The 27,469-nt window shown below is 30.9% G+C and overlaps 2 long non-coding RNA genes across 4 annotated transcripts in view; one reads left to right on the plus strand and one right to left on the minus strand.

Moving 5' to 3' along the window:
- The window catches only part of LOC114930721 (uncharacterized), a 230,877-nt gene that overhangs the window by 86,834 nt on the left and 116,574 nt on the right, over positions 1–27,469 (minus strand). For all 3 annotated transcript variants that reach the window (XR_014923993.1, XR_014923992.1, XR_003819509.2), the window contains one exon: positions 16,655–16,708. This is a non-coding gene — a long non-coding RNA (uncharacterized LOC114930721). The remainder of the gene's footprint in view (positions 1–16,654; positions 16,709–27,469) is intronic.
- The window catches only part of LOC146724681 (uncharacterized), a 108,749-nt gene that overhangs the window by 32,539 nt on the left and 48,741 nt on the right, over positions 1–27,469 (plus strand). The gene's annotated exons all lie outside the window — the stretch shown is intronic.

A 27,469-nucleotide genomic window follows, 5' to 3' on the forward strand; every position in this document is an offset into this window, starting at 1 on the left:
ACATTGAAAGGCTAAGAAATTAATTAATTCGGGATTAAACAACAATGGCGTGCAATAAATAAAAAGTGAGTAAAAATATTCCAAGTTTTTCTTAGACCCCTCGCGATATAATCTTTTTTCCCCCTCATCGAAAGGAAAGTTTTCGTTTGGATTTCTCGACAAACGCGAAGAATGATTGATCACTTTTCGATACTTTTCTAATGGAGCACAAAAATGTTGATATTGATCGTAACCGGATTATAGCAGTCTTATATAGAGCTCTTACTATCTTTTCCGGCAATATAAAATACATTTTGTATTTTTAACATTCTTTAACTTGCACCAAAAGCATATATTATATATTTTAATAAACTTTTTCAAGAAAAAAATATCGTACTTAGTACGTGTGTTACATTTTATTAAATATTAATTATTATAATATATATAAATAAATATACAAAAATAAATAAATAAAAAATTAATTTATATTTTTTTACGTTTACAATTTATAATATAAGAAATCATTTCTGGAAAGATTAATGTTTAAAAAAATGAATTTGCTTACTGAAAGATTGATGAACTGGAATACATAATAAATAACACGATTGTGCGTTATATATTCATATTTTTGGGCTTAAAGATTTTAATGAAACATGTCGAATCCTTTCATATGTTTTCCAAAAAGTTTTCCCAACGGATTTAGATGTTCCCATTAAATTTAACTCGATTCCTCTGTACATGGTGGCTTCATGCCTATGATTCAATCCTTCTACCTCGCTATCTTCCTCTCGTTGTCTGTGAAAGTGAACGAGAGAGTACTCCGAAATGTTTATCGGAGTTATTCCGAGGACGGAACAAACGGTCCAATGTAAGCAAACTTTGCAGCGGAACGACAGCTAATGCTAACTTCGGTTGCTGTCGTTAACCTCTCGCGGATTAATCCGATGGAGGCTGCCTAAGATATTACAGGAAGAAATTTCTCTCCGAACAAACATATCTCGGAGCGAAGTTTTGGAATAAGATGATCAATTTTTTGCAGAGAGAAACCAAAAGGTAAACGATAAAATTTATTCGACACATTGATAAGTTTTTACAAGATTTATTCACAAATTTTGACATTTGGTTTCGAATATCATGAAATAAAAATTTACAGTTTGTTCTTTACATGCGATAATTAAAATTTATTAAAGAATTAAAAGAAACAGGACTTTTCTTTCCTCTTAAGAGAGCTTTTACGTTGTTTAATTGCAAAAACTGCAGCTTCTTTTTTAACATTGCTGATAAAAGTATCAGCTAAAGTAAAGACTTTAGCTTTTGCCTTAGAGGAAATAGAGGAAATTAACTTGTGTCTCTCATAAATTTTTTCTTACGTATCTTTTTAATAAAAAATTGCAGCTTTATTTTTATCATTGCAGACGCTTAAACTTTATGCCTCTAAACAAAAATAATAAATTTAGCAAAAGCAAATTTGGGAAATATTTGGGTATTTTAGAGGAAACTAGAACCAAAGAAATTACCTCGTGTCGTAAATTTTTTTCTTACACATCGGATAATTTTAACATTTTTAATGGTAAAAATTACAGCTCCTTTTTTAACATTGCTTATACTTTATGCTTTAAAGCGAAAATAATAAATGTTGCAAAAGCAAATTTGAAGAAATATTTGGATATCTTACCTTGGAGGAAAATGGAGAGCGAAGAAATTATCTCGTGTTATAAAAATCCGCCTAACATGGAAATATCATAGGTTTTATTATATTTTCATATCGCGCGAGTCTCTTTATGTCTTCGATAACGATCATTACGCGAAGCAGCAATTTATGATGCACGATAACTTTTTGTGATTTAAGAAAAAAAATATATTATGTCTTAAAATGGGAAAAAATAATTTTTTTTCTATCCTTTTCGTAAACAATTTGTTCTCACATTAGATTCGGTTTTATTATATAATTTTTCAATTTTATAATTTAATATTTTTTTTATTAAAAAATGTGTGTACTTATGTATTTTAGCTTATATACGTTGATTTATCGAGAGAGAAAAATTAAGCACTATTAATATTCGATGTAATGATAAAATATATATAATGAAAGAACATCCAATGCAATAATTAATTTAAACGGCGATCAATTATTATTAATCACATTACTTCCGCAAAATTGCCTTTCCCATCGAATATTTTTCTATAAGCTATCGATTTCATAATTGCAAAATTATTTTTTTCTTTTAGAACTCAAAAGAGTTCTAATTATCTCACTTTATCGCGCACATAGAGAGAGAGAGAGAGAGAGAGAGAGAGATAGAGAGAGAGAAAGAATTCACACTGTGGATAATTCAAAATTGTTTCTATCGGCTTTTTGTTTCCTTCCGTTCTTCGAAGCGTTACATCGATTTGGATTTCACTTTTGAAAGGAGTATGGGGAGCATTATTTGTAGAGAATAGGCGAAATATGCAGAATTGATGGAACGGATGTTTTCAGTCGGGATAGCACCTACTACATTCTTATGCGGCTCACGAGCACGGATTTGTATACACTCGACTCTCCAAGTACCGAACATATGGCCCTTTATCTGGAAACTATACACCGTCCTTTTGGGGGAAGGGGGTATGCGGTATGCGCAGCTTAAAGAGAATACTTCGAAATAGTTTCACACGGAACCGACATTTTACAACGTTACCGTCGTTTACGTTATTCACGCTACACGCGTTACCGGTTTCGATATCCCGTCCAGTTATAAAACACTGCCGTGTATATGCGCTCTCCGTTGTACTCGCTATTGTTATCTCCTTTTCAAAGTGTTGGTAAAGCTAGTTTTTGCCAAAAAAAAAAACATAACAATGCGCGATGTAAACGTTTCCCGAAAAAGGAAAAAAAATACAATTTTTTTCGCAACTTGAAACGTTATTTTTCGCAAACTTCATTAAACATTTTTCACATAAAAACGTTTTAATGTTTCCCAGCTTTATTTTTTTTGTCATATAGACGCAAAGGAGAAAACATTATAGTTTTTGTTTGACATTCAATTTAAACTTTTGCAATCAGAACTATACTTTTGCCTAGTGATGGGATTAAAATATCTTACAGAGAGGTTCGAATTTGTTTAAATTCTTTGATTATTTCGAAAAAAGTCAATGCAGTAATTTACAAAAAAATCGAATCTGGACCTAAAAATAGGCCTAATCTGGACGAAATAAGTTCGAATTCTTTATAAGTACTTTGAAAAACAAAAGTACTTGCAAGTACGTTCGAATCTGGATCAAATATGTTCGTATATTTTATGAGTACTTAAGAAAAAATGGGAGTATGGAGTGAGTGAATGGATTGAGTATTTTACAAGATTTAAATCTGTTTGCGTGGTTTCAAACTCTATATGATTAGGTATTTAGAAAAAAACTAGTACTTTAAGTACTAGTAGAACCCAGCACTTGAACTAGTACTTCAAGTACTAATAGAACCAGGTACTTGAGCTAGGACTGAATTACTAGCAGAATTAGTACTTTAATTAGTACTAAAATACTAGTAGAACTAGTACTTGAACTAGTACTTAAACTAGTACTGAAGTACTAGTAGAACTAGTACTTGAACAAGTACTAAAGAACTAGTAGAACTAGTACCTGAATTAGTACTGAAATACTAATAGAATTAGAGTACCCCCGTACAGCACAGATTATTGCAAATATATTGCAGCAACGTTGCAATGTTGCAAGTTGCAATGCAACATTATAAAGACATTGCAGAGATATAAGTGCACAAAATTCCAGCACACTTGTAGCAACATGACATTAATATTTCGGAAATATTGCATGTAATCCAAATTCTATAATTTATATATTGTAATATATATGAATTAACTACAACGTATTTTCATTAATGATTTATTTACATTTATATACCTGTATATGCAACATTAGTTTATGGTTGCAATAACAATACATTATTGCAAACTCATAACATATTGCAATATTGTTGTAATATTTTGTTGCAATCTTCCAAAAAGCGGACATTTTAACATTGCTGCAATTCAACAGCAATGATGTAGCAACATTTTGCAGTGAATTTGCAATATTGCAATATTGCGGTGAAAGATTGTTGTAATGTTTTTGCAATCTTTCGGTGCTGTATGGGCCTGAACTAGTAGAACTAGTACTTGAACTAGTATTAGTAGAACTAGTACTGAATTATTAGCAGAATTAGTACTTGAACTAGTATTCGAACTACTATTGAAGTACTAGTAGAATTAGTACTTGAACTAGTACTGAAGTACTAGTACTTCAGTACTAGTAGAAACTCGAACCTAAGGTTAGGTTAGGTTTGAACTCTCTATAAATTTCTCGAAAAACAAGAGCTGTATTTCCAAGTACATTAGAATCTTAATCAAGTATGTTTGAATCTTTTATGAATACTCAGGAGAAAATTGGAGTAGATGAATGAATGAGATAAGCAATCTGTGGAGTAAGTCTCATAAATATGATTTTTATCTTAGGGTTCGAGTACTACTTGTAAAAAATTCGATTCTTTACGATAAAAAATACTATTCTAAGTGCTATTTCGACCATAATAGAATCTAAAATTCAAGTATAATTGTTCTAGATTTGATTACTTTGCAAGTATAAAATATCAAATATTATTTCTTATTAGTGTTATTTAAATAATAGAAGCTTGTAATTATTCGATTTTTAAGTATATATTGCACTCTTGATCCCGTCTCTTGCCAAATTATACTTTTTCAGTCTTAAGCGCAACAACGGATGCGAGTATCAATGTCAAACGTAGCGGAAACACGTTTTGTGCATTAACGATTGTAAATGTTGAAACCATAGCGCTGCTTCCGGCGCTTACGCTGCTCATATTCTAATAGTAGATTAAGTCGACGTGTACCGTGAACGATGCGTTGTGTAATGTCCGCGCAATATACATGTTAGTTCAGGGCGTTAAACGGACAGGATATATGTATGCGTATATGTAAATATATATATATATATATATATATATATATATGTATATATATATATGTATATATATATATATATATATATATGTATGTACATATACCTGCGAATGTACGTAGCGTACGTTTTAGCCAGGGCGCGTAAGCCTTATGTTTGCATCTAAATGTAAACTTAGTTTGCATAATCTCATCTGGCGTGGCATACACGTGTTCGTACTTTTAATTTTGTAAATATCGTCCGGCTTATGTCTCCGGACGTTAGTAAAACTCGGCCGACACGTAATAAACACCATTCATCCGGAGAGGGAGGGAAAAGGAAAGAAACGAGGGATATTTTCTCTCTTTTCCTCGCTATCTCGCACGCATAAATATTTCAATTGAATTTCGTTTTAATTAAGCCTAAAATTGCGCGTCTCGCATATACGTGAGGACACAAACTTATTTAAGATTCGCGCTCCCAGTAGATAGTCCATCGTTTTGGGGAGACCAAAAAGTGGTGGATGAATACAATTTTGCTTGTATTTTCAGCGAACGGTCTCAAAATAATATTTCTTTATATATCTCACAAGAGTCGAATATAATATTTTCTAATTATATTTTTGCAATTTTAACATTTTCTATATATATTTCACTAATTATGGTATTTTCTGAATTTATTTTTCAATTATAATATTTTCTAAATATATTTTTCAATAATATCGTTCGCATTTGAGGACGTGCAATCTGGTAAACGCACAGAGTAGTTAAATATGATCGATTTATCATTTGTAATTTCAAAAAGCTTTCCACGAAGAAGCTCAAGTGATTTTATATAACGGATAATACGGTCAGTGTATTGATTTTTTAAAATAAACAAACTTGAAATTATTAAATAAAAACATAGAGAAGACAGAAGAAAGAAGGTTCTCGGTAGTAGTCGGAAGATGAAAGATTGCTCTTTGCGAAATATATATATATATATATATAAAGAGAAACATACGAATCGCGATTATATGCTACGATCATCGTTTGCTTAGACACAGAATTTTCTTTCTCGAAATTCTCGAAAAATGAGGAAGATCACAGGGGCTACTTGGCTACTTTTTATTCAGCTTATTTCTCTTTTTTTCTGTTAGTAGAAATTTCGCGTTTGGCCGCCGACATCTGGTATTCCAGCTATTGAGAGACCACAGCGTATATATCCATAAGTCTACGAGAAGTTGGCAGGCTTTACCGCGATACCGTTCGTAATTTCCCTTCCATTATTTGCTTCTCTTCCTCTCTCTTGTTTTTGAATCTCTTTTATCATGAGAAAAACAATTGCGCTGAAATCGTGCCACATGGAGATAGCGCTGATGTTGAAATTGTCTGACTTTATTTTATTTCTTTTTTATACGGACAATTTTCAGATATTTCAGATATATTTTCTCGGACTATATATATAGTACAAGAGCAATTTTTCATATTAAGAGCAGCGTTTCGCTAAGAGTCTCTCTGCGAATCTTTTAATCCTATTTGTGTCTCCTTTAACTAAGCACCCTTGACAAATTTCTTTGATTTTTTTTTGTTTGACTTCTTTCGACATCTACATTCTTCTCGGTAATTTTTTTTGGGAAGGATAGGATTTATATTTTACTCTTTTTACAAAACCGAAAGCTTCCGATGACGTCGAGCCATATTTTAAATGACATTCTATATTAATCAATCATTTTAACTTCAGCGAGGATAAAATTCATCGTCCTTCACACTAGTCGATAATGTTTCGCGTGATGTAAAATCCGCATCATTAACACTCAAGTGCGTTTCAATTAGCCCATCATAAATTATATCGCTCGTGGAACAAAGGGATGGGGACATCAACAATGTTTTTCGACAGATGCGTTCGTCATATTTCTTTCGGTTAGCTCGATCGGGCTATTTTTGTTGCATCATTCTATTATACGTATAATCAGTATTGTAATTGAGAGTGAGACATCAAAATTTTAGAAGAGATAAAAAATTTCAGATACAGGAAATAAATTGTATTATACGTGCGCAAGAAAACTTTGATGATTTTTAAATAAATTATCTTTGATAAATATGAGACGTGATTTATAAAATTTTCTTCTCTTCTTTTATCATACATTGCGCATTATTTCTTTTTAGTATATAATTATATTATATTAAATAAAATTTTTATATAAAAAATATTACAGATAAATGTAAAGATTATATTAGACTCAAAATAATTTTATATTGAAGTTACAATTAATGCAATAAATGATTTTGTATTGTTTTAAATAGTTTTTTAATAGAATCGCATTTATTTAAGTTTTTACAAGCTTGAAGATTTTTTTATATTTTTTGATATGGATATTATTCGCAAACAACTCTTATTTTCAGTAGTGGAAACTCATATTGCATCAGCAAACGCTATTGTTTGTGTCATATCATTGTTAATATTGATTGATTTTATGCTGTTATTTTTGTACAAACCTGAATAATTATGTACATTATAAATAATAATTATTTTAATTGAATTTAATTACAATTGCATAGGGTATTTTTGAACAATTGTCAAAATTTTGAGATTATGGAGAAAAAAAATGATTTGTTTATTTAAATACTAAATTATAATTAAGTAGTGAAATAATATCTTATAATAAAATAGTGTGCAACATCCTGTAGTAAAATAGTATTCTGTATGTTATAATTAAGGTTCCTTCCTGTCAAATAAATTATTAAAACAGTAAAAGTGCTCAGCGACTTCGCTCCGACATTTTTCTCGCCTACGCTAATTTAGAAGGGACAAAAGAATTTATTAGAGTTAAAAATCTCAAACTGAAATTTAATTTTAAAAAGAAGACGTAGGGTTTTGATAAAAGTCTTGAATTAGAGATTTATTAAATTGCTTGGTATCACATCAAAAAAAATTAGTGCCCTGTGTACAACGAATTAATTTTAACGAAATTACTCTTCTTTAAAACTAATACTTTGACATTCACGTTTGACTCTTATTTGTCTATTTAATTTAAATATGACTTTTACATTGAAAGCCTGAAAAAGTCTTAATGAAAATGTTGTTTGAATTTAATAATCTAAACACGTCTCGTTAGAATCTTCAAGGCGATAAATCATCGAAGTGTTTCGCTAGTATATTTTTCAATATTTAAGATTAAATAATAATGGCTTGAATATATCTAAATAAAAGATAAAATTATCTAGATAAAAGATAAATATATGGTGATTCATTTAGATAAATATAACTTCTAGATAATATCTTATTTTCAAGACTGCTTATGTTAATACAATCGTAAAAAAATGTAAATTATAAAAGATATATAAAAATATATTTATAGTTTTATTTATAATATTTTTATTACTTGCTATTTAAGTTCTACTAATATTGTATTTTTATGACTCTAAATCAAATTATCTGAACATTATTCTAGATAATTATGTTTTCATAAATGCTGATATAGATAATACATATTTTTATTATATTATCTATATAAAGATAAGGTGACGCCAAAAATTCCTTTAGATGATCATCTATATAATTTAATTTAGATAACAGCAAACACTTCAGACGACAAAATGTTCAGTCACAGTACTGTGTACAAGAGAGCGCACATGTATACATCTCCCTCGCCTTCTCCTGGCTTCAACATCTATCTTTACCAACGGAATAATACTCTCTCTCTTTCTCCTTCATGAGCGGAGAGAGAAAGAGAGTAGTCGATACGAGAACCAGGTGTTCGGCTGTTCGGAAAATCGATCATGAGGACGTAGCCGCGACGTAGGAGCTCAGAAACCGGCCGGCAAAATCTGGCCGTCTGCGTCAATCGGTTCCAAATTTAGGCTCGGAATGGCCTAACGGCGCGAAGGGATGGATATCTGCCGGACTAAATCCATCTTGGATCGAAATGTTTTGATGGTGGGTGGGACCCCGCCTCTCTCTCTCTCTCTCTCTCTCTCTCTCTCTCTCTCTCTCGTCCATCGAACGTTTCGCTTTTGATAAATCCATCTGGCCGTGACGGCCGTAAACTGCGCGACGGTTTCGCGAAACGTGCCTGAAAATCATTGCCGCTTTATGTCGGTCTATTTCGCGCTTAACGGCCGCTACGACCGGCGCGATTTATCTTCGACAACATCGTGTTCCGTTCCTCGGGAATACTCCGTCGTCTGCGATATTGCTCAATCCTATAGGATTTGTTTTTCCTTCTTGCGCACGCACATTTTATTTTGTGTCCTAATCTGCGACTCTGTCAATTTTTTTCTACATTTTTCGAAATAATGTACCGCACATTATGAATTTTGGTTAAATCTGTTAGGATTATTTATATGTTGTAGCTTATGACTTGCTGAACAAAAGATTCAATAGCTTCAAAGCTGAATAATGGACAATTATTGAGTTATAGACAATCGAACAATTCGTAAAGCTCGAATTTTTCATGTTTGACTGATTGTAAATCAGTAACTGTTTATTATTTAGTAGATCATAAGCTACAATATATGAGAAAAGCCCAACTGATTTTATTAGACTTCAATTTCATTTAGGATTTCCCATAAATTCAAAAAGTTTCACACTAAAACCCTATATAAAATTGAATCTTAGTAAAATTTGCTATTTTTCTCATATTGTAGCTTATGACCTGTTGAACAAAAAATAGATTCAAAGCTAAATAATTGTTAAGTTACAATACACGAAAAAACTAGTTGATTTAACCAAAATCTATTTTACAAGATTAGTGATACTTTTGTTCTTTCCTTTTTGCGCACGCACACTTTATTTTGTGTCCTAATCTGCGACTTTATCGATTTTTTCCTACATTTTTCGAGTATCCTGTACTATGAATTTTGGTTAATTAGTTGGGCTTTTTCATATGTTGTAGCTTATGACCTACTGAATAAAAGATTCAATAGCTTCAAAGCTAAATAATGGATAATTATTGAATTATAGGCAATTGAACAATTCGTAAAGCTCAAATTTTTCATGTTTGACTGATTGTAAATCAGTAACTGTTTATTATTTAGTAGAGCCTAAGCTACAATATATGAGAAAAACCCAATATATTTTATTGGGATTCCATTTCAATTAGAATTTCATATAAATTTAAAAAGTTTCATACTAAAATCCTATATAAAATTAAATCTTAGTAAGATTTGCTGGTTTTCTCATATGTTGTAGCTTATGACCTGTTGAACAAAAAATAGATTCAAAGCTAAATAATAGAGAGATTGTTAATCTACAATACATGAAAAAACCAGTTGATGTAATCGGAATCCATTTTATGATATTAGTAATACTTTAAGGGGTTCTTTTACTATTGAAGAATGAAGTGAGTTTTTTCAACATGTTCATTAAAAAGAGTGTCACTGAAATATTTGATTGTGGCAGGCAATAAGACATAAATAAAAGTATACAAATATTCTACAGAATAATTCATTCTAATCTCAACAGACAAATTATTTGAAAAAATACAATTTTGCAAAAACTTTTCTGAATGGTGACCCTAGTTTGATTTTGTAACACCTATCTAAGGTCATTTAGAGATTAACCTAATTTTTTTTAATGGAACCATTGTTCAACTTTTTTGTATAATAAATCGATTCTTCGAAAGTTCTATTTAAAAAATTTAATGTTTGACCTTTAAATGACCTTGGGTCAAATCAAGGTCATCATTGTATCATTCAAATTCTAGATATTATCTTTCTCGAAATTTTGGCCATTAGATTTTTTCCTAAAACCTCGTAATTTCTAAATATCTGCCTCTTAAGATGAATCATCTCATCTTGACTACTTAGTAAGTTCAACTTAATAACGATCCCCCTTTATTTATTCCCCTTATCTCGATACTCATTTTCAATTTTTATACGCCGATTATCCTCCATCGCCAATAAATCGCGATAAAACGCGTCGATATTGAAGGGCAGTAATTCCAATCTTGTTTGCCGAGCGGAACGTAACCGTACACTTCCGATCGTTCGCGAAAGTCGTCGGATTAACTGGAAATTTCGCATAACGGCGGTATAACTATGCGGAGCCGCGGCCCGAAGATGGTCGCTAGTAATTGCAGTTCGGAGTCGTTGAATGTGCGTATCGAGTCTGCGGTTAACCGCGTGCATGGCATCGCTTTCCTCGCCAGATAGCGACGGAAACTCGAATTCGCGCGGCGAATGTCCCCCGGTAAGCCGCCGATGCGACATCGTCATCGCGGTGTCGTTCCGCAAAAGGGGAAACTTCGCGACGCGATAAAAGAATCTTGTATGGCCAATCGACGTTTGAATCAGAGTAACCCGAACACTTATTGCTCGTCGAACAATTCAGAATAAAGAAGAAGAAAAAGTATAAAATAAATAAGTACAATTATTAATTATTTATCTCTCTTCTCAAGAATTGTCTAAAATATATTTTGTACATAAATGCAGTTTTTTATAAGTGTAAAATAGGTATTATAATATTGTAAAAAGATTGTTACAAATTATATATTGCATATTTATTTTTTTTATTTTTTTAAATATCTCTTAGTTTTACATTTAATTTTAATTTATTTAAAATTGTATTTTATTAAAAATTTAAATAAGAAATTTAATATTTTTTTATAATGAATTTCCATATTTTTCTACTGTTTTTGCCCCTATTCATCATTCATTATTATTTAAAAAAATTTTCCAAGCTCTTACTTATTTTTTTTACCCATCCTTATTCTTTTCTTATTTATTTTTGTTCTTTCCATCAATAATTATTTTCAACTACTATTTATTCTCTTAATCATTATCTCTGATATTCATTTTTATATCTACAAATTGTCTTTGTTAAAATTACAAATTATAAACCCACTTGTACATTTTTCTCTGTATAATGTCCGTTACTGTTTTAAAATCCAACTATAAAAAATATGTAAACATTTTTACGCAAATTTTAAAATAGATAAAAGTATAAACTTGATTGTTCTAAACTTTGTATTTTATAACATGAAATATTTGCAGTAATCAAATAACAAAAAAATTATTATACGCAATATTTAATGTAAATTTTTTCTAAAATTTCATATACAAAAAATTTACATATTTATAAAATTGCAACTTACGGCGAAATATTTATATATGCATATTATTCCAGATTTTATTTTATTTACACAAGAGAGTGAAAATAATAAAAAATAATAAATATAAAATGATATACAGGGTGTATCTAAATAAGTGCGAACAATTTTAGAAGATGATTCTTTATCGAAAATTTTCTGAGGAAGATAAAAATTAAGTTTTTCTTTTTATTTTCAAATTTCAGACAAATTAAAAAAAATAATGAAACGGAAAATATCCACCGTCTCATTTTTAAAAAAATTTTGAATTTATTTTAGATTTATTTGAAATTTGAGGGAAAAAATAATAATATTTCCTCAAGTTTTTCACACTTATTTATAAACACCCTGTATATATTCGTAAAATATTTAAGAGAATAAAAAATAATTTACACACAGATCGACAGAAACATGTACTTTTGAAAACAATCTCCGAGTTACGCATGTATTTTTTTCTATCTCTTCTACATAGATTTTTTCAAAGGTCCTTTATACAAAGATCTTTTCAGAGATTTATTTATTCGGTTAAATGTCAGACGACGCGTTTCCTGTGCACGAGCAAACTTATTCCCGCATGACGATATATAGAAACGTCTCTATATCATTCTCGGCGTTTCAATTACACGCGCGTGTACATATGCACGCGGACTGCATTCGCAGTTGCACGTAAACGTGTATGTATATATGCTGTCACGTCCAGAGAAAACTGTTTATTCGAATCGGGTTTGAATTGTTGCTCGCACACGGATTTTCATATCTTGTTTACTAAACAAACCGCCCATTTCCCTACAATACCGGGCATTTTACTGAGCATTTATATCCAGGCTGATTGTGAGAGACCAACACAACCGAGAGGAAAAAATTCCATTTCCAATCAAGATCATATCTGAGAGAGAAGAGAGAGAGAGAGAGAGAGAGAGAGAGAGAGAGAGAGAGAGAGAGAGAGAGAGAGAGAGAGAGAGAGAGAGAGAGAGAGAGAGAGAGAGAGAGAGAGAGAGAAAATGACAATAACGCTGCTCAATTAATATTTTCAAAATATTAATTCACATTTCCAGCATTATAATTATTTTGAAAAATCTGGAAAAATCTATTTCAAGCGACGAGATAAAAATGATGATTATACAGAGTGTCTACACAAATCTTGTAAAAATATTTTCCGAGAATTCCCTGATCTTCCAGGTTTATTTAAAATTCCAAATAAAATAAGAAGGTTTATACATGGATGCAGCTTTTTAAAATAAGTTTTTTTTATAGATGAACGCGCTTTATAATGTTTTATTTATAATTGCAAACAATGCAGTTTTTCTGATTTATTTTTATTGATTTATTAATATTAATTTGTACTGTATAATTAACTATATTAAACACTGATAACAAAGTGCAATATATCTAAATACTAAAGATATATGCAAAAATATAAAAACAAATAATTTATTAGAAACGTCTTAAGGAATACTATGTTAAATATTATTTAAAAATTGGACAATTTTCTATAAAATTTATATAAAAGGGAAAATTTATATCTATATATAAGACCTTGATTCTAAAAAAAAATCATATTAATGAAATCACATTTTAATAAAAAAAATCCATATTTCAAAGATATATTAGACATTTGTTTCTTAATTAAAAAAAAATTTTTGATACAATTTTCCTCAGTCTCAACAAAAATGATAATAATTCTCGATTTTTCGGATTTAACTTCGATTTTCCGAATTTTTTCCAAAAAGTACTGTTATATATTTCCTAATCTTCTAAAACGTTAAAATCAATGGCGAGGCATCACGCGGGCTCGTAAAAATGATAAAAAGAAAAAAGTGGAAAGAAGCAGATGTTGCTTTCCAGCCAAAAGAGCGAGTCTGTTTGAAAACAAGTGGAGGCGCGCAGCTCCAATTGCGGACAAATATAACTTTCCAGCTGCAATAGGTTCACCGCAGATTGCGTACACGTGAGAATCAGAAAGCTATTCCCGTACGGCGATGTAAATACGTAAATAGAAAAGGGCGATGCAGCGCGAGCGATGCATATACCATACATATATACGCCAACACACACGTGAATGGTATAACGACGAGCGCGAGTGATAATTGTGAAAATGTCTATTATTACTTCTACAAATAGGCAAAATTCGAATTTCTTATGTAAATAGAGTGCATTGCGGAATTTCCTTTTGGATATAATCTCTCATATAGCGCAACAAGATTGCAGCAGCATTGTGGCAACATTTTATTGCAAGATTACAATATTGCAGTAAATATTGTGAAATGTTGTAAGCAATCTTGCTCCCATGTAGTGCAACAAGATTGCAGCAGCATTGTGACAACATTTCATTGCAAGATTACAATATTGCATAAACATTGTGAAATGTTGCAGCAATCTTGCTCCCATGTAGCGCAACAAGATTGCAGCAGCATTGTGGCAACATTTTATTGCAAGATTACGTTTATGCAATATTGTAATATTGCTATGTAATATTGCTATGCAATATTGCTATGCAATGTGCAATATTGCAATGTTGTTGCAATCTTGCTGCAACATTTCACAATGTTTATGCAATATTGTAATATTGCTCTGCAATATTGCTATGTAATGTGCAATATTGCAATGTTGTTGCAATATTGCTGCAAATTTGTGTGCTGTATGGGCTATTTCTATTCATAAATTCATTTTATATTTTATTAAATTTTTAGTTTTATATTGTTTATTAATTTTATTAATTTATAAACCTTTATCTATATCTATTATGATAATTTAAAACATAAGATATTTTTAAATATAATAATTATAATAAAATACAAATATAATAAATATATAAAATGTAATATATAATACAATAAATGTAATAAAAAAATGTATAATAAAAAATTAAGCACATTAATAAGTATATTATAAACAATAACGTAAAATATGTTTATAGTAAAAATAAATATAATAAAAAAATAGTAATAAGATTTATTAGAATCTATTCTCTTATCAAGTTTTTATCAAAATTATATGACGTTGGATGTATTGATTTTATTGGAGTGAACGCAATTTATCGGAGAAGGGGCGAGAGATAGCCGAAAAAATCGTGATTTAACGATACGATATATTTCAGACCGGCCGCGACTGTCAGAAATATTGTTCGATGAAAAGATAAACTGCCGTTTCATGCCGTACAAATAAGCGCGCGGCCAGAGAGAACGATAGAGCGTGCGTACATATGTCCCTTGTTCGGGACACACAGGGGGAACAAACGCACACGGTACAAATACATATCCAATTAGCGGCGGAGGCAAAGAGAGGGAGGGAGGGAGGGAGGGAGGGAGGGAGGGAGGGAGGGAGGGAGGGAGGAGAGAGAGAGAGAGAGAGAGAGAGAGAGAGAGAGAGAGAGAGAGAGAGAGAGTCGGAAAAATAGGAGCTAACCAAAGGAAAGAAACCAAAAGTTTTTGGGGTCGGACAGTGGGACACAATGTGCCGTGTCGAAACGTTATTGCCGCTACCCCATCCTTTCCCGGACACGATAAGGACACACGCCAGGATATAGTGGATGGTTACGTGACATTTGAGGATTGACATTAAAACCGGGAGAGAATGTCGACATTTCGCTAATGCCGTCGAGGGACTCCACCTTTAAGATGGTTTTTACGAGAGAGAGAATCCACAGGGTTTTAGAGAGGTTAGATCGTAGTCTCTCACACCCGCTTCCGGGAAACGCATCTCTTGGAAGGATATGCCGTGGAACGACCGTGTAACTGTTGTGGGATCTTTTATGCGAGAGAAAGAGAGAGAGAGAGAGAGAGAGAGAGAACGTAACTTGTCGGATAAATTGCGGCGTGATCGAAGGCCGTTTCTCTAGCGAATCACAATTTCTGTTGACCTTGAAAACAGTTGAGTCTTTCTCGCATTCTTTCAATTCTCACAATTAAAACATCCCTCGCAAAAAGTATAATAATAATAAATAAATAAGCTCTGAATATGATCGTATGGGTTATAAAAACACCCAAATAGCAAATTGACGTCATGAAACGTTAAAGTAACGTCATCTTAACGTCTAATAAATGTTATTCGACGTTATAAACAAAAATGATGTAATTTTAGCATTTAATGACGTTATTTGAATGTTAATAATAGCCAAAGCGAAATAAAAAGTCCTAAATAATTTTTTAAATCCTATTTATTAGGTTAAAATTAATTTTGGATAGAAAATAATTTTATCTAAAATTAATATTATTAATAAAATCCAAAATTAATATTATTTTATCTTAAATTAATATTATCTTCAATATTTTTGTTAAAAGTTAATTTTAGACTAATAAAATAACGCTGATAAAATAATTTAGAAGTTTTTATTCGTCCCTTCTCCTTTTTATTTTGGCCTCTTTTATACCTATGCTAATAAATAAACATAAGCAAATTTCTAATCATTAATGAAAATTCTAATCATTCTTTTATTAATGAAGAAAGAAAGTTGCACATAAATGTGAGAGATTTATGTATCGTTGCACATATTTTCTAAAATATATTCAAATCAATATTTTGTTTTATTTCTAGAAACGCTATGTCACAATTTTCAAAGACGCGTTCGTCCTTTATTAAGAACAATTTAAAGCATGTATATGCATGTAACATGCACGAATGGAATAAATTTTATGATACTACTGATTAATCTTTACATTTGTAACACTGTATCTATCTTACCTTAATTGAGACTCACTCACAAGAAGCTTCTTGATAATTACTCCTTCGGTACATCTGCAATTTAACAAAAAATTAATAATTAGAATCCATAATACGATAATCGGAATTTAAATTTGTTTTGTCACAGAATTTTTGTATAATTTCAAACAATTAACATTCACGCATAGAAACATGTCAAATATAAGAGGTCTTGTAAGTGATAAAAATAAAATATAAAAATATAATAAAATATAACAAAATATAAGAAAACTATAATAAAATATAAAATAAAATATAATAAAATATAAAAAATATAATAAAAATATAAATAAAAACTACGCTTCTTTTAGTCTCAAAGGGACGATAACAGCAGATATGATCGTTCGTATAATTATCTGTTGCTACATATCTCCGGAAGCATTTATAGAATCGTTTCTTATACGACAAGGACGCGGTCTACCCGAATATAAAGTATTTTTAGATCCCCGTCGTATAACCCTAACTCGTTTCTCTTCCTCTCTCTCTTTCCCTCTTGCCCCCTTTCTCTTCTCCACTCGGCAGTTTATGAACTTAATTTATTTCTGTTATCTATATCCGTGCTATTTCCGCATACTTGGGACGGGTATCCCTCGCTCGAAACACTAATGCGTAACGCATTGCAACGGAATCGCGCGAGAAACTTAGCAGTTTATAATAGTATGTACCGCGAGGATTTATTACAAAGCGAAATGTTATTAAGTTTAATTAAATTTTGAACATTACAGTTCTCTCTTTTTCGAGAGAGAGAGAGAGAGAGAGAGAGAGAGATTTGTCGTGTTTCCTCCAAAATTGTGTCACGCATTTATAATTTTTAAAGAATCTCGCGAGACATCTTATTAAAAAAAAAAAAAAAAAAAAAAAATTAATGTATTATCTGTCATTTTTTAAGATTACATTTTTTCCTCTTGTTTAACAATGTCTATTGCTCCAAAGAAACTTCGACTTTTAATTTCAACGACAGATCCTTTGAATGTGAAATCGGTCGTGATGTTCGATCTAACTTCTTCCACCGTAGGATATTCTCCGTCCCCTCGTACACTTCGTCGAAGTTTATTTACGGCGAGATGTACCGATGATGTGCGCGAAAAGATCTCCTGAGGCCATCTCGCGCGACGAGAAGGATGAGCCTCGTCCTTCGCTTCACCGGCGTTCTTTTAAGCGGCGCTGGCAAATCGTGTAAAAATAAGTTCACACCGGGGTTAACAATCCGCGAGGAATTGTGCGCGGCACTCAGACAACGAGAGCGCGGGCGCTATTACTCTTGTTATGAGCTCCGGTAAAACGACCAGCACGAGCAAGGAGCCGAAAGGCAAGAAGGAAGAAAAAACGCCGGGAGTCGACGTCGACGACGTCGTCGTCGTCGAGGGAGTAAAAAGCATGCGAACTCTCGTCGCGTTGACGTCGAAAATTTGTCGGATCGAAGGGTTAAGTTAAAAGGGAAGCGAGCAGTGTTTGCCATTACCTAGATGCAGTTATCTAGATAAAATTATCTAGATAAAGTTATCTAGATACAATTATCTAGATGAAGTTATCTAGATAAAGTTATCTAGATGAAGTTATATCTAGATAAAGTTATCTAGATGAAGTTATATCTAGATAAAGTTATCTAGATAATTATTTAGATGAAGCAATTGCATTATTTCATCTTTATCTACATTATAATAAAACGTTCATTATCTATATCTTATCTTATTGTTAGATAAAAAATAAAAAATTTATCAGATCGACATATCGGATGATTAAGTTAGGTTAGGTTAGAAAAGAGGCGAACAATGTTTGTCATTATCTATAAATAAAGTTATCTAGATAATTATTTATTGTTAGATGAAGCAATTACATTACCTCATCTTCATCTAGATAATAATAAGATGTATCTTATCTTATTGGTAAATGGAAAATAAAAAAATTATCAAATCTACAGAGAGTTTAGTTAGGTTAGAAAGGAAGCGAGTGCTTGCCATTATCTAGATGAAATTACCTAGATAATTTAGATGAAGCAATTACATTACTTCATCTTTATTTAGATAATAATAAGATGTATATTATCTACATCTTATCTTATTGTTAGATGGAAAATCAAAAATTTATCGAATCAATAGAGGGTTAAGTTAGGTTAGAAAGAAAGCGCGCAATATTTCCCATTATCTAGCTAAAATTATCTAAATAATTATTTAGATGAAGCAATTGCATTATTTCATATTTATCTACATAATAATATGTATAGTTATTTACACTAGTTTACAGCTAAAAATTATTTTTTAAATATCAGACAAAGTATTTCTTATAGATTTTTGAGTGTTTAAAATAATGCTACAAACACTAGCATGCTAGATTTTCAAAATAATTAAGGATTAATGTGTAAAAAATTCTTCCTTGACTAAAAAGTTAAATATCGAAATAAAAAAATGCATTTTTTAAAGGAATGAAGGATATATTTATGACGTCTGAACAGAATTTCAAAATTCTACGCGATCTTTTTTATAAAAAATTAAATATTAAAAAAAATCATTTTTTGTATATTAAACCCCAAATATTTAAAAAAACTTGACGTGCTGATGAAGATCAGCTCGAGGTATTGTTTTCAGCATCCAAAAATTTATAAGAAATACCTTGTCTGGTTCCAAATAATACAAAAATATTTTTTTGTAAACTAATGTTATCTTCATCTTACATGGAAAAAGTTTCGCCTGTCTTAAATTATCCAAGATAATAACTGCATAATTTAATAGACTAGCGTTTCGGCCCGCGCGAAGCGCGGTCCTCAAAGCTTTTGTTCTTCAAAGATTTTACTTTTTTATAATTTATTTTTATTAGACATCAAATAATTAAAATGAAGTTTTCAGTAATAAATAAAAATATAATTTATTAATCATTCGACCTGACTGGCCAATACAAATTGTTAAATACACAACGTTTCAACCCTTGGATAGGTACGGGTCCTCATCAAGCGTTACTTTCAAGACGTCAATTAGAATGATGTAGAATTACTAATACTTTAGTAATCCTACATCATTCTAATTGACATCTTGAAAGTAACACTTAATAAGAACTCGTACTCAAGGCTCGAAACGTTGTGTATTTAATTTGTATTAGCCAGGTCGAATGATTAATAAATTATATTTTTATTTTTTATTAGTTTTATTTATAGAGTGTATTATTAGTTTATCTATACTATTTATATAAAGACATAGAGTTTGTCAGTTGAATAAATTATTTGTATTTGGTAAAAAATAATATGTTAATTATTATGTCGATTAAAAAACAAAATTAAAACAAAATCGACACAAATAAACAGGAAAAAAGGGATATTTTAAATTAAGAAAAGAATATTCCTTTTTTTACGCAAAGAAAAGGGTATATTGTAATTAATATAGAATGAATGAAGTATTATTGTAATTGTATTATTGTATTACAATTTTAATCCTCGAAGAGGGATTCCGTCGAGTGGTCACTTTAAATATCCGCGCCACGAAGAGGAGAACTGCAACGCCATCGCGTTGCATGCAGGTTGCGCGATGCACTTTAGTTAGACACTTCGACCGCTAGGCGATTGTCAGCTTATACCTGGCTGCGATTCATTTAACAAAATAATTGCAAAATTGTATGAAAAGTCCCTCGACGGGTCCGAATAATCGTCACAAAAAATTTCCGAATATTTATTGAATTTATTAGAATTTATTACTGCGTATCGAAATCTCGGACTCCGTAGTCTAGCTCGTAATATGCACGCCTTACTACAGTGTTTCCCGATAGTGCTCTTGTCCGATGCATTTCGTATATAAGGGAGAATCGCCGATATTGCTTAGGACGGATAGTCTGATGCTTCCCAGGGAAAACAACGAAAGCATATATGCGGCCCAGTACTCACGTTCGGTTAAAAACCCCAAAAATCCAAGAACCACAAAGAAAAAAAAAAAAAAATTGGGTCGGTAGTGCTTGTTTGTTCATTTAATGAACGACTGAGGAAGCGAAGTTAGACTATCTTTTTGCCAAAAGTCTTAAAAAAAAAAAAAATTTTGCTCTCTTTCAGCATCTCGATAACAACACGTTCTACTCAAAATTAATTCTATTTTTTTTGCAAATTTTACAGAAACTTCACAGATAACAAGCGCACGTCATTTTGACGTCTATGACATCAATTTGCTATTATTTGGAACAGATATAAATTATTTATATATTATTATTTAAAAACTAATTTTTTATAATATTTTAATTATTAATTTATCGAATTTTTATTAGATATGTCTCAACATAATTTTAATTCATTGAAGTTTCATCTTTGTTCTAGACTTTATATTAGTGATATCTAGACTTCGGATTATATGCAAATTGCATATTTGTTACTTTTTGCACATTATATGACAGCATTGATAATGTGAAAAAATTATAATAGTTTCAACTAATTAATGTTTATTAATTAAAAAAAAATTATAATTTATTCACATTATTAATGTTCTTGTAGAATATCCAAAAATAACAAATATGCAATTTGCATATAATACGAAATCTAGTGATATCCAACTTATTTTCTAAATTCACGAAGCTATCATTTTCCTTATTACTCTCGAAAGAAAGATCAATTTAACATGATGACTGAATTCCAGAATTGTACTTTCCATCTCTTTCTACAAATTTTGTTAAATTAGTATCAAGCGTTTTATAAACTTCTTTTGGAATATAACTGTCTTCAGCATTAATATTATTGCTAATCGTACATAGCGATTTTGTGTTTGTACCATTCATTATTTCTATATTATTATTTAAATTTTCAATTATCTCCTTCAAAATCTTGTTGTCAGTATTACAGTTATCGATTTCCTTTGTTGTTATATTTGACATAGATAATACATCTGTAATATTAGTAAATATTGATTTCAACTTCGGTACTATATTTTATAATGAAAATATGTACATAATCTAAATTAACTGAATTTTTATATATACATAATTTTAATTCACCGAATTTCTATTTCCCTTTCTAACTGAGAAACTGTAGTCGAAACCACTCAATCACAAAATTAATAAACACTTATATTTATCAGATTTTAATTATTAAATACACCAAATTCTTTAATATACATTATATACTGTCACTACACTATAACTCCTCGATACGTATACAACTGTCAAAATATGCAATGACAGCCGTTCACGAAGTAAACGCTGTGACAGAACCAATCAGCATCGCGAAAAAGGGGCAACAATACATTCGAGACTTTCAAAAATCGACTTAACATGCCTTTTTTAGAAATGGATAAGCACCTTTTATTGTGGCGTCTTTTTACGTGTGGATAACAATTATGTATGTTATAGAAATCATCAGATAACGTTTGAAAAGCTTTTGTTTTTTTGAAAAATAAAGATTTATAAATGTAATTATATAACGTTTTCATTTTTTCCCTTTTTTTATAAAGATATTATGTTATCAAATGCTTTATAATTCCATTTATTATTTAAAACCTTGAAATACATCATTTTTATCTCACCTAACCTAAAAATTTTCTATGTCTTATCTTTATTTAGATGATAATATAATCTATGCAAAAGGAGCCGAGAGAAGGAAAATGTTGAGAGAGAAACAGTCGAAAATCGTGGCGTGAGTAATTCGAGGGAAGGCGAACGTCAACGCTATTTTAAGCTGTTTACAATACCGGAATGCCCGGATACGCACTAGCTATACTTGCGTGCGTGCGTGCGATTGGGTACATATGCGGGTTATAAGCGCCGGAAGTGCGCGCACGTGCCTGCTTTGCATTTGCTTTGCTTTGCCACGACGTTTCTACGTTTTCGGGGAATAAGAGAAGAGGGTATATTATATTCCGTATTCCGGCGACGTCGTCTCCTGCCGCGCGCGTTTGCTCGTTTCGCTCTCGCGACCCGTTTAAATAAATTATTAATGGGCCGCGTTTATCCGCGCCACGTACCGATAAGTAGCTGTCGAAAAGTTATTATGTGTCGAGCGTTTTATTGTAGGTTATATATCTGAGAAAGAGAGAGAGAGAGAGAGAAGATTCGTGCATTTTTCCTTCAAGTCGCGTGCCCGTGCTTTTAATTTCCCTCTGGTAACGGACGGAAAACAGTATATATGTATACCGAGATACTGTGCTATATATTATACGTTTCCCATGCGTTTTATTCCCACGTTGATATTTCCTTCAAGTTTTATGCGCGTTCCTTAGAATTTTCTTGCGACAACGCGGAAACTGCGGATATGTACTTTCTTAATAAATCAATAATATTAATTTAGAATGTGTAATCTCGATTAAATGCGATGACATTTTTTATAGACGTGTTCAGATTGTTGGCCCCAAATATATTTTTTTGAAATTACTTATGCCTTTTGTATTTTTTTAATAGTTCACATTTACTTAAGATTTTTTTAAGCTTGAATATTTCTTTAGAATTTTTTAACCTAAAGATTATTCGCAAACATCCTATTTTAGTGATGAAAACCCATGTTGCATCAACAAACGTTACGTGATCACTGTTTGTCTATAATGTTTGTTATGATATTATCGCTGATACTGATTGGTTTGCTGGTGGTTATTTTATATAAACGTGAATAATTGTGTGTATACTATAGTTATCACAATAATTAATTTAATTACAATTGTTTTTAACAATGCAGAATATTTTTCGACAAGTGTGAAAAATTTAAAATTATGAAGAAAAACGATTTGTTTACTGAATAAAACTAAAATATAATTACATAGTAAAATAATATCCTGTAATAAAATAGTAATATAATTAAGTAATAAAGCGCAATAGCCTGAAGTAAAATAGTATTTTGTATGTTATAATTAATGTTACTTTCTTTCAAATAAATTATTAAAACAGTAAAAATGTTCTGCAATTTCAACATTTTTCTCGTTTACGCTAATTTAGAAAGGACAAAGGGATTTATTAGAGTTAAAAAATCTCGAATTGAAATTTAACTTTAAAAAAGGGTACAAAAGGATATTAGATTTTTTAAAAATAAAACCTCGAATTTAGTTGTTTCGTATCGTATCATGAAAAATTAGTGCACAACGAATCAGTTTCAATACAATTATTCTTCTTTAAAATTAACGCACTGACATTCACGTTTAGCTTTTACAGCCCGTTTAATTTAAATATTTATTTCGAGAATCTAAAATAAAAATTCTTAGGGAGGACAGAGGGGTAATAAAAATTTCTCGAAGTGAGAATTTAACTTTAGGGGACACAGGATTTTATAAAAAAAATATCGAAGTGAAATATTTAATTCCTTAGTATCGAACCAAGAAGAAATCTGTGCCCTCTGCATAAATTAATCGATTTTAACGAAGATCCGATCATCCTCTGGCTCTTAATAACAATTTAAATTTAAATACTTATGATTGTTACATCGAGAGCTTTATTAAAGTCTTAATTATTCATTTTGTATGTTTGCGGAAATTAAGGGGAGGTTCTGGTCAAAATCGATAAAAAAAAAATTTTTTTTTGTTGCTTTATTTTCATTCTTTGGGTCTTAAAAATGTGTAGGCAAAAGGATATTTTCATATCTAATTTATTTATTTATTTATTTTTCTTCGTCAAACTTTAAACGCGTTTTTCTCGAAACACCTTTTTTTGCGCGCGAAGCACGATTCCGCTTCAACGACTGAACCGATTTCGATGTTTGACGGCTCAAATTAAAGCTTATTCAATTTAGGGGGCCTTCAGGAAGCGTTTTTTTCAAAAAAAAATTTTTTAATATTTTTTTTTAACGTTAAAGCCAAAAAAAATAGGAAAAACAGGTTTTTTTTTTCAAATGGCCGCCATTTTTTTTTAAAAGGGTTTTTAAAAATCGGAAATTCATAAGGCCCCCCGAATTTCATCTAGTTTAAGAATATTTTTCGTTTTTTCGTTTCAAATCACTTGGCAGGGCTGTAGAGTGCTTCGCGCACATTCACTATCGCCGCGCACGGCTTTCTTCAGTGAGGGCTGGAGTCACCATTTTTAATTATTTTTGCTCGACAAAATTTTGTATGATTCGTCAAATATGTACTAATAAATGCCACAAACAGTTTTTTCAAAAAAGATTTACGTTCGCTCAAAAAAACATTCCTGAAATTACGTTAATTTTCGGGCCTTTGGACCAAAACCTCCCCTTAAGGAAACATCAATAGTTACCTACTTTGAGAGGGAAGTTCTAGGATCGGGCCCCGATTTTTCCTCTAAAAATATCGAGTATTTTCATCAGAAAATAATTCGCCAAAAAAGAGCGTGTACGTATAGATTTGCGAAATCGCGGACGTAACTTTTGAGTGCACGACAACGAAGAAGAGGAAGACAACTCACGAAATTCAGAATCGATCGTACCTCCTCTCCAGGTAATCGGGGAAAAAACGCGTCGCGGTTCTTCAGATAATAAAATCGCGAGAGCGCGTGTCGTAAAAGCGGCCGATAAAAGTATTATATGTTCCATGGAATTATAGGTGCGCGCGCGGAGAAGCGAAGATTCATGCTCGTGTGCCGAAGAGCTTTAGGAATCTCTCCCGTTCTGAAGTTTAAGGGGAGGAATCTCGCGAGAGATCTCGTAACCGCTTCGGGGTTATATGCGATTTTTAGAACGAGCGAGACAGAAAACAACACGGTGGGGGATGGGATAATAAAAGTTACGTTCACTCTCTCAACGACACGACAATAACGAGCAATTTACGTAAGACATAGTAATAAAAGAAACCTATTTTTGGTTAAACCACCACACTGTATATCGACATTTACCTTGTAGAGGGAAACGTAACACGTGGAAACAGCGGCGGATTTCATTGACGAATATTGTTGCGCATTTATAAAAAAAAGAACAAAACAAAGCAACACCGCATGTAAACAAAATGGTAAAAAAAGATAGCGAGGAATAGAATATTTTGCACGAATTCATTCTGCGTACCGGTATGTTAAATATTTCGTGTAGCGGAAAAATAGAGCGATTTTTACTGTCAACGCCGTTATTGTTTACGTATTAAATTTTTAGAAATATATATTTAAAAATACTCAGATTATGTTTAAAATTTACGTTATTTATATTAGAATAAAATTCTTATTTATTATATATTTTGTAAAAGTTGATATATCTTATATAAAAGAAACCTTTTTTCAGGATTTATGTAAGCTTTGTATAAAATATATATTTAAAGAGCGAATAAAGAATACAATTGTGCGTAATAATTATTTTTTGACACATTAATTATTCGCAGATTACTTTATAATTTAAATATAGTTGCCTTTTATAGATGAACGTGTACTACAAATCCGTCGAGGCGTATCGATAAGTGTTAATTTAGATTTCATTTATTCAAGTTGGAATTAGCCTTTACGAGAAGACACAAAATCAATATAAGGTAGTATCAAAATATCGCATCAAGATAATTTCCATCATGGTTAGGTTTTACTTTATCTAAAAATATGTTATCATTAATTCTTCTTTTAATCGTTAATTTTAGTCTTTAAAAAATTGATGTATGTATGAATAATGATTATACGTGGATGAATCAGAATTGGTCGAGTTCTTTAAATTAAAAGAACCGAAGTTAAGAGAAGAAAATGAAAGATAAAGAATTTAAAGATTTAAATAGTTCATTTTCCCGCAATTTCGAAGATTCGATATTCAGCCTCAAAGAAATAAATTTCCACTGCTTCGCGTTTCGAGATTCATCTATTCTCTCTCTGCGGCTCTTTTAACTAGCGATGGGCTTAAGTATATCTTATAAGTAGGTTCGTATTTGTATGGTCAAACTCTCTACAATTACGTCGAAAGAAAGAAAAAAGCAGTATTTTCAAATAGACTAAACTTGAACGAGATGGTTTCGAACTCTTTACAAGCATCTCGAAAAACAAGAGCAGTACTTCCAAATGTAATTAAACCTCAATTGAGATCAAGTATGTTCGAATTTTTTATAAATACTTAGGAGAAAATAACAGATTTTTTAATCTTAAAGTTCGAGTACTATTTGTACTTGTAAAAGATTCGTTTCTTCACAATGGAAAGTACTTATCTAATCTAACAATAAGTCATATAAGTATTATTTCTCTTTCAAATATTTGATCTAAAATTCAAATAGTATTCTAAAAGTATTGGAAAAGTATTCTAAATTCGCAATTACTTCGCAAATACAATAAAAACTTGATTATTGAATTTAACTCGGAGTTTTAAGTATATATTGAACTTGATCTTTCCATCATAGAATTTTTTTTATCTTAGAATAGCTTCGAGTACTACTTAAATTCGATTCTTTAAGGAAAGTACTTACTTAACTTAATCTAACTTAAGTTATAAGTACTATTTCTTGATCTAAAAGTCGAATATAAATGTTCTTGATTAAAATTCGATTACTTCACAAGTATAATATATGAAATAATATATGAAATACTATATAAAATTGCAAATATAGTATATATATGAAATATTGTTTCTAACTAGTATTATTCGAATCCTAGAAACTTGATTATTGGATTCAACTCGGATATTTAAGTACATGCTGAACTTGATCTTTTCATCATAGAGTTTTTTTATCTTACAATTAGAGTACTACTTAAATTCGATTTTTTAAGGAAAGTAGTTACTTAACTTAATCTAACTTAAGTTATAAGTACTATTTCTTGATCTAAAAGTCGAATATAAATGTTCTTGATTAAAATTCGATTACTTCACAAGTATAATATATGAAATAATATATGAAATACTATATATAAAATTGCAAATATAGTATATATATGAAATATTGTTTCTAACTAGTATTATTCGAATCCTAGAAACTTGATTATTGGATTCGACTCGGATATTTAAGTACATGC

This window comes from Nylanderia fulva, unplaced genomic scaffold (genome assembly GCF_048542155.1).
Source record: "Nylanderia fulva isolate GAGA-0341 unplaced genomic scaffold, ASM4854215v1 Scaffold120, whole genome shotgun sequence".
NCBI classification, from domain to species: domain Eukaryota; kingdom Metazoa; phylum Arthropoda; class Insecta; order Hymenoptera; family Formicidae; genus Nylanderia; species Nylanderia fulva.